Below are 15,511 nucleotides of genomic sequence, written 5' to 3' on the forward strand. Positions count from 1 at the left end.
TCCACATACAATACAAGAAATACTACTACTGGACCATTAGTCCACTTATAAATGCAGGGCTCTTCTCCGTTCTTAACGAAGCCATACGTCTTGATCGTCCTATCAAAACGTATGTTCCAACTCCAGGATGCCTGCTTAAGTCCATAAATGGATCTCTGTAGCATGCACACCTTAGACTCATCTGTGGATGTGAACCCTTCAGATTGTATCATATACACCTCTTCGTCCAGCTCTCCGTTTAGGAAAGCTGTCTTCACATCCATCTGCCAGATTTCATAGTCCAGATGGGCAGCTATCGCAAGCATAATCCGAATAGATTTGAGCATTGCCACAGGAGAAAAGTCTCGTCATAGTCTATACCATAACGTTGACGATATCCCTTGCGACCAGACGGGCTTTATAGGACTCCACCTTTCCGTCTGCGCCCCTCTTCCTCTTGAAGACCCACTTACACCTTATGGGTTTTACTCCTTCGGGTGGGTCAACCAATGTCCACACATCGTTGATCTTCATGGATTCCATTTCGAATTTCATGGCCTCTAGCCATTTCTCAGAGTCAGGTTTCTGCATTGCATCCATGTAGGTGATCGAATCCTCATCGTTTTCATCAAGTTCGACAGGATCGCCGTTCCGGACCAAAAAATCATAGTATCTGTCCGGTTGACGTGGTACTCTACCAGACCGCCTTAAGGTGCTTGAACAATGGGCTCCGGATCTGATCTAACCAAATCCGGTTCAGGTTCAGCAATTTGTGTCGGTTTTTCCACCTTCCGAACTTCCTCAAGTTCGACCTTAGAGGCAACAGTCCCTTCACCAAGGAACTCCTTTTCTAAAAAGATTGTCTTAAGACTGACAAACACCTTTTGCTCATCAGCTAGGTAGAAATAATATCCTTTGGTCTCTTTTGGGTACCCTATGAAATAACACTTGTCAGACCTAGGTCCAAGCTTGTTCGTAATTAAACGTTTAACATAAGCCGGACACCCCCAAATCCTAAGGTGCGAGAGTACTGGCTTACGTCCTATCCATATCTTATAAGGCGTTTTGGTTACAGACTTACTCGGAACCCTATTTAGAAAGTAACAAGTCGATTCGAGCGCATATCTCCAGAGGAGATCGACAGACCAGCAAACTCCATCATGGATCGAACCATGTCCGACAAGATCCGATTCCTTCTTTCAGACCATCATTATGTTGTGGTGTTCCAGGAGGAGTCCACTAAGAGAGAATCCCATTCTCCCCAAGATATGTCAGAAACTCATTGGAAAGGTATTCACCTCCTCGATCAGATCGAAGAGTTTTAATACACTTCTCAGTTTGTTTTTCTACCTCATTTCGGAATAGTTTGAACATTTCAAACGACTCCGACTTATGCTTCATTAAGTAGACATATCCATACCTCAATAGGTCGTCTGTGAAGGTTATGAAGTAAAAATATCCATCTCTTGCACTTGAGCTCATGGGTCCACATACATCAGAATGTATCAGACCCAAGAGTTCACTGGCTCGCTCACCTTTTCCAGTAAAAGGTGACTTGGTCATTTTTCCAAGAAGACAGGACTCATAGGTTGGAAGTGATTCACAATCACCAATTTCAAGAATTCCTTCTTGAGCCAACCTGTTTATCCTATTCTTATTGATATGACCTAGCCTACAGTGCCAAAGGTAGATTTCTGACACATTATCCATTCTAGGGTGTTTACCGGAGGTTTGAACCACATTAACAGGCTGTGATAGTAAGTAAATTCCATTATTTAGTTGTCCAACAAACATTGTAACACTATTAAAATGATATTGCAAACGTTTTCTTTTATTAAAAATTCATAACTGTACATGGCCAAAAGGCCTACAGAAATAATATTTAATAAAAAACTTGGACAATAGTGACATTCACTCAGAATTACATTACGAGAATTGATTGCAAGGTTCATGATTCCTAAAGCTAGAATTGGAACTTTGCTTCCATCTTCAACGTTCACGAACCTCTCACCTTCATCAAATCTTCTACTGACCTGCAGATCCTGCATCGAATTACAGATATGATAAGGGCTTCCGGTATCCAATACCCAGGCAGTAGTATCACAAATGAAAAAGTTGCAAGGTGTTATCATATAATTACCTTGCTTCTTCTTCGGCCTGTTTGGGTCCAGGGAGGCAACGTATAGAGGATAGTTCCTCTTTCAGTGCCCCTGCTTCTTGCAAAAGAAGCACTCCGTCTGGCTCTGGTCGGGCTTGCGCTTCTTGGTCTGACCCTGTGCAGACGTCTCAGCATGCGGCTGCACCTTCTTCTTCTTCTTGTTCTTCTTCCCTTTCTTAAAGGGTCGACGACCAGAAGAAGACCCTCCCACAACATTCACCGACTCCTTATGGAGCTGGTGGTCCTTCTCAAAGTTCTGCAGCAATCCCAACAAGCCGTGGTAGTTTACTGCAGGCTTTGTCATCCGAAAATGAGTAAGGAAGGGGAGGAAGGACTTGGGCAAAGAATTAAGGATCACATCCTTACCGAGCTGCTCGTGCAAGGGAAAGCCCAGTTTACTTAGGCGCTTAATTATTTCGATCATGTACAATACATGATCGGTGACTGAGGCCCATCCCTCATTCGAGCATTGAAAATGACACAATTAGTTTTGTACCTTTCAACATCGTCAGGCGTGCCAAAGGAGTCGTTCAACATTTGAAGCATCTCCTGCGGCTGGGCGTTCTCGAACCTGCGGCTGAACTCATCATTCATTGCCGCCAGCATTATGCATCGAACGGTGGTGCGGTCGTTGAGCCACTTCTGATAAGTGTCTCAGACCGTCCCTCTAACGTTCGAGGCTGGTTTCTCAGGTGCCGGATCCGTTACTACATAAAGGATCCGTTCATGCTCAAGGATGATTTTCAATTTTCGATACCAGCTATCGAAATTAGGTCTCATGAGCTTGTCATTATCTAATAATGACCAGAGCGACAGGGTAGTGGCCATAGCTGCATAAAGGAAAACCATACCTTTATTAGTATATAAATTATTAATACTAAAGACTTGGACTTTAGTCTAAAGTTTCTTCCAGTATTTATACGAACTGGTAGCCTCAACCTCCAATTCGAGGAATTACTTTAATTCCTTAGTGGGTATTAGAATCCACACAGACCACACACGAGCCCAACTTTGGTTGGTCAACCCATGTGCATCTATGGGTAGGTTCATAACCAGTTGTTTCTCTAAACAACTTCTAGTAATTAATTTTGCCGCAGAACCTAATCAGTAGGCTTTGGCCTCCACTGAAAAGATCTGGTTAGGTCCAACCATTAACATGATTAGATTTGGTGAATCGGACCAATAAATGATCAGGCCCGATTTTGGCCGGCCAACCTGACCACCATCAGAAAGACTCAACCAAATTATCATATTATGAATGATAATTCCATTAGTCAATAAACACCAGGCCTTTGGGCCTCCAATGATTATTAAACTAATGGACTCATTATCACTCACTTAATGGGAGGCTATGACTTAGTTATCACTATAACTTAATCATTTTAGGGACCTAATAATTTTTGAAGATTTTTATTGAAGGATAGAAGAGAAGAAATTAACCAGCCAATTTCAATCCTCCCACTGACTTCACCAAGTCAGATTAAAAAGGATTTAATTAAAGCCGGCATTAGGAGCACCTAAATCAGTCACACTGATTAACCTAATGACATGGGTGAGTCCTAATCACCAAGTGATCTAATCAAAATCTAACTCACCAGGTTGGCCAGGTAAGTGAGATCAGTGGTGAGGATATACCATTAACTCGTCAGAGATCGAATTAATGCGAGTAGCTCCCACTTAAAAATCACTGGTCAGACTGCCAAACTTACCTTAGACACCAATCGGTTCATTAGTTTTAATTTGATCAACTTAGTAAATAGGATTCCACCGCGTAGCCATGAATTAAGTCCATCTTGGTCTAGTTAAAGACATGGACCCATTCAACTACAACTATTGGAGTTGAGTCTAGAATGTCTTTGATCTAATTTAATTCAACTTTTGATTAGATTTGATCAATTACTCTAATTTAGTCCATTTCTTTAAGCTAACCTTAGGTTTAACCCAATTATGGACCTAATCCATCTAACCCATTGACCCACAAGTTTATGCAATTATCTTAGGTCTTAATTCACAATTCTAGACCAACTAGACAATACTTAATTCTTTTAATTAAGTATTTGGACTGATGGGTCAGGGTTTGGCTTTTCGAAAACAATTTTCAAATTTGAAAGATTTTTTTCTGTTCACCAAATGTGTTGACTCTTTTCACAAACGGATCAGCACATTTCATAAACAGCAATCCTATTGCTAATTACATAACAGAAAATAACTCAATCAAAATAAATCATGAATATTCCTTTAGATCTAATCTAACACATTCATGATAAATTTTACAATTGAACCTTTACAATAAGTCCTTTCGCTGCTTCGTCTGTATGGGATATAATCGCATTGGCACCCCTACCGCCATAAGAGAACCCCATCGAATGGGAGGAGAGGGCTTTTAAATCCTACTTTTCTCCTATAACCGAACGACCATGGCAACCAACCCAATTAGACTACTTGCTACTTGGATCAAATATATCTAAATATACCAATTTCAAAATTCAAAATTCAAAATTCAAATTTCAAATTTTGAATTTCAAATTTCAAACAAATTTCAAATTTCAAATTTTTGAATTTCAAATTTTGAATTTTAAATTTTGAATTTCAAATTTGAAATTTCAAACAAATTTCAAATTTCAAATTTTAAATTTTAAATTTCAAATTTTTGAATTTTGAATTTCAAAATTCAAATTTCAAATTTTAAATTCAAATTTCAAATTTAAATTTTTAGATTACTACTTAATCTACGCATGCAAACGTATATCATATTTTAGAACCTAGCTCTGATACCATTTGAAGTGAATTTTAGTGCAGAAGTAAAATGGTAATTTTAAAATTTTTTCAAAATTATAATTTTACAGTAAAAATTATTAATTAATCTAATTAATTAATATAAATTAATCCTACACAAGGATCTAAATATGATATATATAGCATGCATTTAAATTTAAAATTTTGAATTCTACAGTAAATCTTTTACTGTTGTGTTCAGAACATATGATCTTTGTGCGGGTAGTTGATCGCCGCAGTCTGATCACCGTTGGAAAGGTCCGATCGTTGCAATACAGCCACACAGTGTGTCTGGCCTCTGCGGATCGTCCACACAAAGCTCCCGGTCTGATCGGCTCCTCACGAATGCTAGTTCGTTGCAGAACCTTTTGACGGTCAATGTTGATCGAACTCCTTCGATCTTGATCTGTCGATTCTTCGGACGTTCCGGATCATCAGCAGATATACTTGAGAGGTTGATGAAGCTCTCCCTGAGATCTGGTGGGCTCACGATACTCGTAGCTCACTTTCTCACTTCCCGAACCCTAGGCAGTAACCCTAGGGTACTCACTGAAAACCCTGCGTCTACTTTTGTTTCTTTTTTTTTCTTTTCTCTCGGAAGTTTTTGAACTTCTAACTTGTGCACAAGGCTTCCTCACGCCCACTATTCTCTCTCAGATAAATTCTGCACACGCCCCACCTTCTCTTTCTTTTAAAACAATGCAAGACGCATCTTATCCGCGTGAGAGGATAAAGATAGGTGGTTGCTCACTTGAATTCAAATCAAATTTGAATTCAAATGCAAACCAACCCATCCTTATCCACTCTGGGCGAGAGAAGAGAGGAGGCGTGGGTTCTTTGTGCGTGGAGAATTTACCCGAGAAACTCTTTCTCGTGTAGATTAAATGGCGCACAAGATAAGGTGGGTGGCGCATGGATTAGTTGCCCATTCAAATTCAAACATCCTTTGGATTTGAATGGCCAACAAACCAATCTTTATCCAGATAAATGGCGCACAAGGGAGGGCGTGGGAGAAAATTCACGAGAAGTTGTTTCTCATGAATTAAAATGGGCGCAGATAAGTTAAGTGGTGCAGGAGATGAGGTCAAAGTGGTTTCAACCTAATTGAGCCAACCTAATCAAAATAGGTTAGGCACAATTAGACTAAGTTAAACCCAACTTAATTAGGCTTAATTAGGCTCAATAAAATCCTAATCAAATCAGGAATTGACTAAGCCCAACCCCTGATCAGATCAGGGACCAAACCACCTTGGCGATTTGGTCAACACTTAACCTAATCGGGTCAAACCCAACTGAATCCAATTCAATTGGACTTGATCCAAAAATAATTACTCAATCAAATTGAGTTAATTAGCGATCAAATCACTAATTAAACCTCTCATAAATACTGAGTCCAAATCCGATGGGCAATCGGGCATCAGAGTCCATCGATATGAAATTCTGATAAAAAAAGTCCCAAACCAGTGGGACTCTTGATCCTGGTATCCAAAATGTGTGGAACTCATGATTAGAGAATCCTGATTCTTGATCATAGAGTTCCAGACACGTAGGACTCAAAGTCCACGAGCATTAGGACTCTTCACTAGCCAACAGATCAGATAGGAACCTCTAATGTGTGTGACCTCGTAGGTTCGAACCTAAGCCGGTAGTACAGGAACCAATTTCTGTACTAATCGAAGTGACCATCTAGCAATGGTACCCGACATCCGGATAGGTCGAATAGTCGCAATCGCAACACTCAGAATCTACATTAATATGGTTATTGTATAATTCATCCTTTTGACCCCTGTGTTTAGGATGACTCAGGGTTAAACTGTCAACCCTGATTAGATCGTCCGAATCGTGCTCAACTCAAACAGTCCTGTGACTCCTCACTAGGACTATCCTGGCCAAGGTTTTGCTAAATTGAAACGCGACTGTACACGGCTCCTGAACTGGAGTGGTCAATCCCATCTCGACCACGCACCGACAAGTACTTGACTACACCCAGCAGCCTTCCGTCACTGAATTAGAAATTCAGGTAGTCCAGTGCCTAAGTGCAGTGAGTTGCTTGCAAGTCACCGTGGCGGTCTCAGGTCGGAGGGATAGTTATACCCATATCCCATCGGAGCAAATCTTGACAGCAGAAAAAAGCTCCGGAGTTGGTCACGTTCAGTGCAGATGTACCCTTACATCTCACCTGTATGCTATACCAGTGTCTCCACACTCTTTGGTTAAGAGGACAACCAATCCATATGGCACACAACGATCTATACTTGATAAACGTTGTTGTCCTTGGTAACAACGTATCATTTGGTCGCGAACATGTTTAAGGACTAAACGACAAATCTTCCTTTGTCGAGTCTAAATAGTCCTAAGGACTTCACCACAACACAGGAGTTCATTAGAAGATGAAACAATTTGTGATGAAAAATGTCAAAATAATTTTTATTTATTTATAATTCATATACTAATACAAGAATGAGCACAACCGTCAACAGGCTGACGATTGGCTTTGGGATACTATTTCCAACAGAAATAATATCCTAAAGACTCCTTAAGATATCTTATAAAATGAGCTTTCAAAGATTTGGTCTCTAACTTATCCATTTGTTGTCTTTTGACATGGGTCGGACATCTCTAAATTTTGAGATGACTTAGTTTCTCATCATGCCATATCTCATATGGTGCGGTAGAAATGATTTTAGAGAAAATCTTATTCAATATATAATTTGCTGTAAGTAAACTGTGACCCCAAAAAAATATAGGAATGTCAGTGAAGCTCATCATGGACTGAACCATATCTAATAGGGTTCGATTTCTCCGTTCTGAAACTTCGTTGAGTTGAGACGTTCCAGTGGAGTCCACTATGAGACAACGCTATATTCCTTGAGATAACTTAGAAGTTTTCTAATAAGGTATTCACCTTCTTGATCTGATCGAAGAACCTTTAGGGATTTTTCAGTTTGTTTATCTGCTTCATTTTTGAATTCTTTGAACTTTTCAAAGGTTTCAAACTTATGTGTCATAAGATACACATATCCATATCGTGAATGATTATCGGTAAATGTGATGAAGTAGAGATAATCTTCTTTGACTGGTACTTTAAATAGGCTACACACATTAGTGTGTATCAAGGGCAAGTATTTCAGTGGTCCTTTCCCTTTGATATATAAAAGGCAGCTTGGTCATCTTTCTTTGAAGGCAGGATTTACAGACCGAATATGACTCAAAAGTTAATGAGCCCAAGTGCTCATCTTTCTCCAATCTGTTAATCATTTCTTCTCCTATATGATCTAACCTAAGGTGCCATGTATATTTTAGGTTAATTTCATCTCTTGATCTTTTAAATCTTATGGCACTCATTTTCTGCTCGATAACATTCACAGACACATCAACATATAATCGATAGAGACTGTTTATTAAGAAATCACTTCCAATCATTTTATTTTCAAAATAAATGGTACAGTAGTTCTTATGAAAAATAATTATATAGTTGTCCTGTGCTAAACAAGAAGAAATCAAATTTTTACTAGTAGGTATATAGTAACAGTCCCTAAGAATTAAACTAATACCAGACAATAGTCGCAGAGAATAGATTTCCATAGTTACAGTAGCAACTCTTGCCCCATTTTTGACTTGTAGGCTCGTTTCTCCTTCTCTCAGCCTTCTACCATTCTCAAGATCCTGCATAAAAGTACACAAATGAGCACTAAAATCAGATCTATAATCCAATTGGAAGTAGAAGAAACTGTAAGGTTAGTTGCGATAACGAGCAGATTAGACATACCTTCAGAAGGTATGTCGTCCTTTCTGTTCTTTAAGCTTGCCAGGTAAGTAGGCGGTTTCTCTTTTAGTGGCCATCATTGTTGCAATGGAAACACTTTCCTTTCTTTGCGGCCTTCTTCTTGGGAACTTCCTTCCTCAGCCTATTCTCCATTTTCTGCTTCTTCATGAACTTCTTCCTCTTTCCAATAGACTTTCTCTTGGAAGATGAAGTCTGCTCCATTGCTAGAACAGTGCCCTTTAAATACTTCAAGGTCCCTTCGGTAGTAACCAACATATTCAACATCTTAGCTTTGGTGCATTGAATTTTATTCATATGGTAGTTTACAATAAACTGTGCATATGAATTAGTAAGGGACTGCAGGATTAGATCAATTTACAATTCCTTATCCATGAACATGCCGAGCTTCTTAAGCTCCTCCAAGTTCTTGATCATTGTTAGACAATGATCATGAACAACTATCCATCACATATTTTTGTCTTGAAGAATCTCTTGGATACTTCATAGTGAGCTGTGTGGCTCTGCTCACTATACAACTCTTGTAAATGAGTCAGTATGCCCTTGGCAGTCTTCATGTCTTCGTGCTGGCGTTGAAGTTCATTAGACATAGATGCCAGCATGTAGCATCTGATCTTGTTGTCATCGTCCAATCATTTTTCATGAGATGCCCTTTGATCAGGGGTCGGATGAGTTGGCAAGGAGGGGATTTTTTGATCAAGTACATAGTTTAGCTTCTTAGAACTCAAGACTATCTTCAAGTTTCGGAGCCAATCTTTGAAATTAGGTCCAGTCAATTGGTTGGGCTTTAGGATACGAGCGAGTGGATTGGAAGCAGATATTTCCACAGAGAGAAAAAGATTCTAGTTAGATTTTGTATTTGACTTCTTTTAGTTTGTTTTAGGAGTTTTATTTTAAAAATAAACTTGACTTTCATTATTTTCTTAAATCTTTCACACTCTTCGGGTGGAGAAATGGAAACCCCTGTGATTAGGATTTTAAGTGGGTACTACGATCCCATCGATTGCCACACTACCCCATCTGACGGTTATTGGCAATGTGCCAACCAATGAGTGGACAACTCGTCCAATGCTTCTCAAGCAAATTGCAGTGATCATCGATTTTTAAGTTCTGATAGTTATTGGCCTCATCTTTAGTTAAGTTAGATCCACCGTTCTTGCGAAAGAGAAGTCGTCATTGGGACCCTCACCCAATAATTATTGGGTCCAATCCTATCTTCACTCCGCAGCATTTCATGCTAATAGAGTGGTTGCATCTTCTCGATGCAATTGAACCACTGTATCCAGCCGAGAACAATCAACATCAGGAAGGGCCCGCACATCTACAACGGTGGAAGACCGCTCGACTTAATATTTATGAGGAGATTTAATATAGGTCTTCTTTAGGTTTTAATTGTTTACTTATACCATATGTAAATCCACAATTACATTGGATCTATCAGGGAGATCGTGTTTCGATTCACCGAGATCGGACTCGTGGTGTAATGCAAATGTGGTGAACTCAACACTAAGTATCCAAAATAGAATTTGGTCAACTAAATTGGCTAGATAAGTGAAGATTGGTGGAAGGCTTTCCGTGCAGATGCAATAGTCTTAATTAAGTAACTACCTTTTAATGCACTTGCCTTAGATATCAATAGATCAATGTATTCCAAATCGGGCTTGGCTTTTGGTTCTTCATCATAGATTGCAAAATAGCAACCATCTATGTATATTCATGATACACCCTACACCAAGGGTTGTAGTGATTCAATGCGATCACTACACATATCAATGAAAACACAATGCGATTATCTCATAATCAGATTTAATTAAGTCTTTTCTTTTTCTCAAAAAGATGACTTTTAATTAGAGGATCTCATCACTTGTCATCCTAGGACAACCTTTCAACATAACTTGCGTTATGTCAAGGTAACCTTATGTAAGGATGATTTTTTCATTTATATTGTGTAATGTATCTATGAATCATCTAATGAATTAATAAGAGTAATAACACACATTCTCAAGAGTTAAGAATTTGACACGTGTCATTAACGATGAATTCATAAATTATTTCTGATCATTGGATCATCACGAAGACGGTGATTGATCCAGATAGATTGGTGTACGGATTAGGGATGGTAAAATTGACTTGACTCGATGGGTATGCACCCTATCCAAATCTGATTAAACTAAAAAAATAGGGTTTGACCGGATTTGGATAAAACTCAAATACTATAGCACGGGTATGGGTAGTGTTATTTTCTATCCGAATCCGACCTGAACTTATGGGTATGGGTAATACCTGAACCCATATCCGAATCCGAATATATATATATATATATATGATCTCTCTCTCTCTCTCTATATATATATGATCTATCTCTATATATAAATATTCAATTTATAGTTAATGTGAATCATTAATAGATGGATCATTAGCTACAAATGATTATGATGATGATGGTCACTTGGATTGTTCAGGTAATAATATTTTCAATTTATGATTATTTTTCTAACTTTGTTATATATATTTACTTAATTATATATTTATTTCTTTTGATTACTTGTTGGAGAGCTTACTATTTGCCTTGAATAATTTGTGGAGTTGCAGTAGTCACTTCGTGGAATTATTTGAAAGTTTGGTATTCAAGTTCACTACTTTTTCAGTACTATACTGAATTTTCATGGATGAAATAATGGACCTAATGGTTATGTTTTATGTTGAATTGTAATTCTATTTCTATGTTTGATTGCTATAAATCTGGACTTATAAATTATGTTCAATGTTGAATTGATAATTCTGTTTTGGTTGATAATAGGCATAAAATTATTTTGGTTGTTTATATGTTCTATGTTGAAATGTTATTCTATTTCTATGTTTGATTTCTATAACTCTGAACTTATAAATTATATTCTATGTTGAATTGATAATTTTAATTTGATTGATAATATGCATAAAATTATTTTGATTGTTTATTTTTTTGGGTATGGGATGGATATGGGTTGGGTATAGGGAAATTGGTTACCCGTAGTATCTCTGAACCCATTGAGTATGGGAATGGATAACTTTTTTCTTATCCGATCGGATATCGAATAGAATTGGGTATAGGATATTAAGTTCGAGTTTGGAGATGGATAGTACAATATCCGATCCAAATCCTACCCATTGCCATACCTAGCATGGATTGCTTTCCTTTAGGGTAATTAGGTCTCAAATCTACAGTGTGGAGATATTGGAGCGAGTGTAGGTGGTTGTTAGAGAACAAGGATATCGAGCGTGACTAACAAGAGTAGTCATTTGGATATCCACCTTCTCGTCAGTGACATGTTCGATGCTGCAGTAGTGTGAATAGTTCTCTGACATAGGTGCCTCGGTTATTCACAATGAGGTTGCTGTAGTTTGACTACACTATAACTCAGTCTTCTAGCTGTGCGGAATCTTGAGGTGTATGTTGGCTGCAGTAATTTCATTGTAGGAATAGGGTGTGCTCCTAGATGGAATCTATCGATCTTGGTAGATAAGAAGTCCTAGGTAGGTCATGACACTAAGTTCTGAAGTCCATGGCCATGACGGTGTGAATGATGGAAAGGAGTTTCCATAGAGTCTCACAAAGAACTCAAGTCGATTGAATTTAACATATGACAGATGAGTTTGATGAGTTATTCATAATCTCCATCTTATCGGAACTTATGATAGAAGAACCGAATCACACGGTAATTGCACCTAAAGGTTCATTCATTCAGTTCTGTTGGGTTGACACTACATAATGCTAGGTGCCATTGGTAGATTGTGGGATCAATCAGAATTATTTAAATGATCAATAATTCTCAATTGGTTGAATTGGAAAGTGTTCCAATCCATTGAAAGGAGTTTCAATAATATTGATGATGGAGATCACAATATATCTCACTACCAAACAGAATTGAACTTTTGGGATCACACACAAAAGAAATTGGTCTAAGATTGTGCAATTGGGCTCATATAGTCTTAATTTGGTTAGGATTTATGAAATCCTATTGGGTTTAGGAATACCATGCTAGCACATGGTTAAACCCAAATCTTCTTGCAACTTGGAATCCTTATCGAATGAGGGTTGACCAAGTCAAAAACATGCAAGATGGGGCGTCAAGAGTTGGGCTCCCATCTGAATTAATTATGGAGAAAATGGGCTCGTGCCCATTTGGATTAGATCTAAAGGGGCGCCAATTGTTGGTGTCCCCTTTATCTTGTGCGACAAGATGAGAAAGGAGGTGAGATGGGGTGCATGCCCCATCTAATTTTGTGCGTGAGATAAGAGGGAGGGACAGCTCAAATTGATAAGCAAGCTAAGTTTGGCAGGGAATCAAGAGTCCTTCTGGGTAAGGCTTTGAATGAATCATAGTCTGAAATCTTTTAGGAGTCCTTTTGGTTCTATTTAACCCCTTGAGATGAGATCTCAAAAACCTAACATTGGAGAACCAAAACCTGTGCCTCCTCTCCCTAGCCTCACGCCTCCTCCTCCTCCTCTCTCTCTCTCTCCCTCCCTCACGCCCAAAGGTTGGGCGTCCTCCCCATCTCCATGCCCAAAAGTTAGGTGGGCATCCCATCTCCACAACAAGAGAGAAAGGTGTTCTCTCTTCCCTTGCTATGCATCTGATTCAGCAGCAGAACCAGATCTGAAGGCTGATTAAGATCGCTTGTGCATGCTGGTTTTTTGGAGAAAAAATCAAGAGGAACGTCCTAGATCTTTTTCCGTAGATATCTGTAGATGCCGGACATGTGTGCGGCTCTTCAAGAAATTTGAAAAGATATCTACAATTATCAAATCATGGTGAATATCTATCCGTGCTAAGATGAAGATCTAATCTTCATGATTATGTTAGATCTATTTTATAGATCTTGATCTTAAAGACATGATAGAGTTGGTTATTGAGATGTGATCTCAATGTTGCATGTTTTATCTGATGTTTTTATCTGCTGTATAAAATTTTTTGTTGATCTCATATGCATGCTTCCTAAAATATCCTTCATCTTGAAGGCCCAGTGATACACAAAGCAATACAAGCTCATATGTTCAAAATGGAGAATCACATATGAAGGTATATTGAAGAGTGACCATGGGGGCTGGTGGATTTTAAAATGTTGGAATACCTATTCTAGAAATATAGATAATGTTCACATTTGTTCCATCTTAATTTTCCCATTTTACAATTGTATGGAGATGACACTGGTTGACATCGTGACTTGTGCTGATTAGAGTGACGGTTGCCTATGAATTCTGGGGTTTTGGGCTGCTAATAAAAGCTATGTGATCTCTTGTGCTTATCTTTAGAATTTATGCTAAAAATCGTATGCCGATTCTGATCTTCCATTTGCAATGTTAAGCGATCACATCAGCCTGTTTATGGCATTAGGCCTAGCAAAAAGCAACTTCCTCCATACATGGCCAGTGTTGGGGCAATTGAATCTGCTCTCTCGATTCACAGTTGGCCAACCGACTATCTATCGGTTACGGGTGATGGACCATTAAAGCTACATTGCAGGATGAGTTCTGGCTCAATTACAACACATCATTCGACTTTCAATCGGCCTAATAGGCACAGACCATCGACTATCAATCGGTAAGCCGATTGACAGTCGGCAATTCTCAACCAACTTTCTTGGCAGATATAATTCAACTATAATGACTCGACCAACTTCAAAATCGATGGCCGGTCGGTATGTCAGAGTCTCCAACCGATGGTCATCCGGAACCCTACAAGCACCGATGTATAGTCGGCACATTCAGACCACCACTATAAAATCGGCATATCAAAAACCGTCAGCGTAGAAAGCGCATAACGACCATATACCATGACTATCAGTGGGTATTAACTGTCCACCCCATGATCATATAGTGCCGGATGAAGCGGGACCCACATGCCTAACCGTTACAAATGGTTACCAACAACTCGTCTGTAAAAGGAAGATAAATGAACATCATGGGTAAGACATTTTTGGGCTGATATTCTGCCACTTTGAATATTCTATCTGCTGTTCATCACTCTCCACTGATTTAAGCATCGGAGGGTTCCCATTGGACATGATTTCGGTCAGTGGACTTTTGCAGGTTGCTCTTCTTTGGAGCTAGGTGCAACAGAGGATTGGTTGCAATAGATTGACGCGCCAGGTAGGGAGAGAAACAAAAGAATCTGATTATGGTTAAAATAAGAGCTCAAAACAACTCCATTGGCTCTGCCAGGCAATCTTCCCTTTGGAAAAACCTTCCTCCTCTAATGGTAGAGCCTAGTTCTTCGTGTCCCGTTATCACTATGGATGCCCAACTCGCTGCTTTAATACAGCAAATGAAAGTGCGGATGGATGTAGTGCACAACCTCCAACAGCAATAGATATAGTAGCAGCAGCCATCGGTGGCGGAGCCGGTGATGCATACAGTGCCATCCAGGCACAGTCGTCGCGCTCCACGACTCTCTTTCTCTGTTCTCAGAACGACGATCGTCTTGACACTCTCATTATGTCGAACTAGCACCTTCCCGGCACTCTCACCATGTTGCCCGCCATTCGCGGCGGTCTCCTCTTTTGCATTGACATAGCATCAAAAGAGGCTGCGCACACCCTCGACTTCTCGATTCTCGAGTTCTTCAAGAAACTCTATCTCTAGGTTCTTGTAGCAACGGTAGCTCAATAACTACGAGCGCAAATTTAAAAAATCGACTGCCAACTCGTCCGACTTCAAGTGGATGGCCGAAGATCCTCGACGACCTTGACATCAACACTGCTCCACCTTTCTTCTAGCGCATCTTGGATGAGCCGATTCTGTCAAGATTTAAGATACCGCAGATGGAGCTATATGA

General features: G+C 39.3%; 1 protein-coding gene across 3 annotated transcripts in view; it reads left to right on the plus strand.

The window, feature by feature from the left end:
* LOC105035606 (uncharacterized) overlaps positions 1-15,511 on the plus strand; it is a 74,537-nt gene that overhangs the window by 36,223 nt on the left and 22,803 nt on the right. The window lies entirely within an intron of this gene.

This window comes from Elaeis guineensis, chromosome 4, assembly GCF_000442705.2.
Source record: "Elaeis guineensis isolate ETL-2024a chromosome 4, EG11, whole genome shotgun sequence".
Taxonomy (NCBI): Eukaryota; Viridiplantae; Streptophyta; class Magnoliopsida; order Arecales; family Arecaceae; genus Elaeis; species Elaeis guineensis.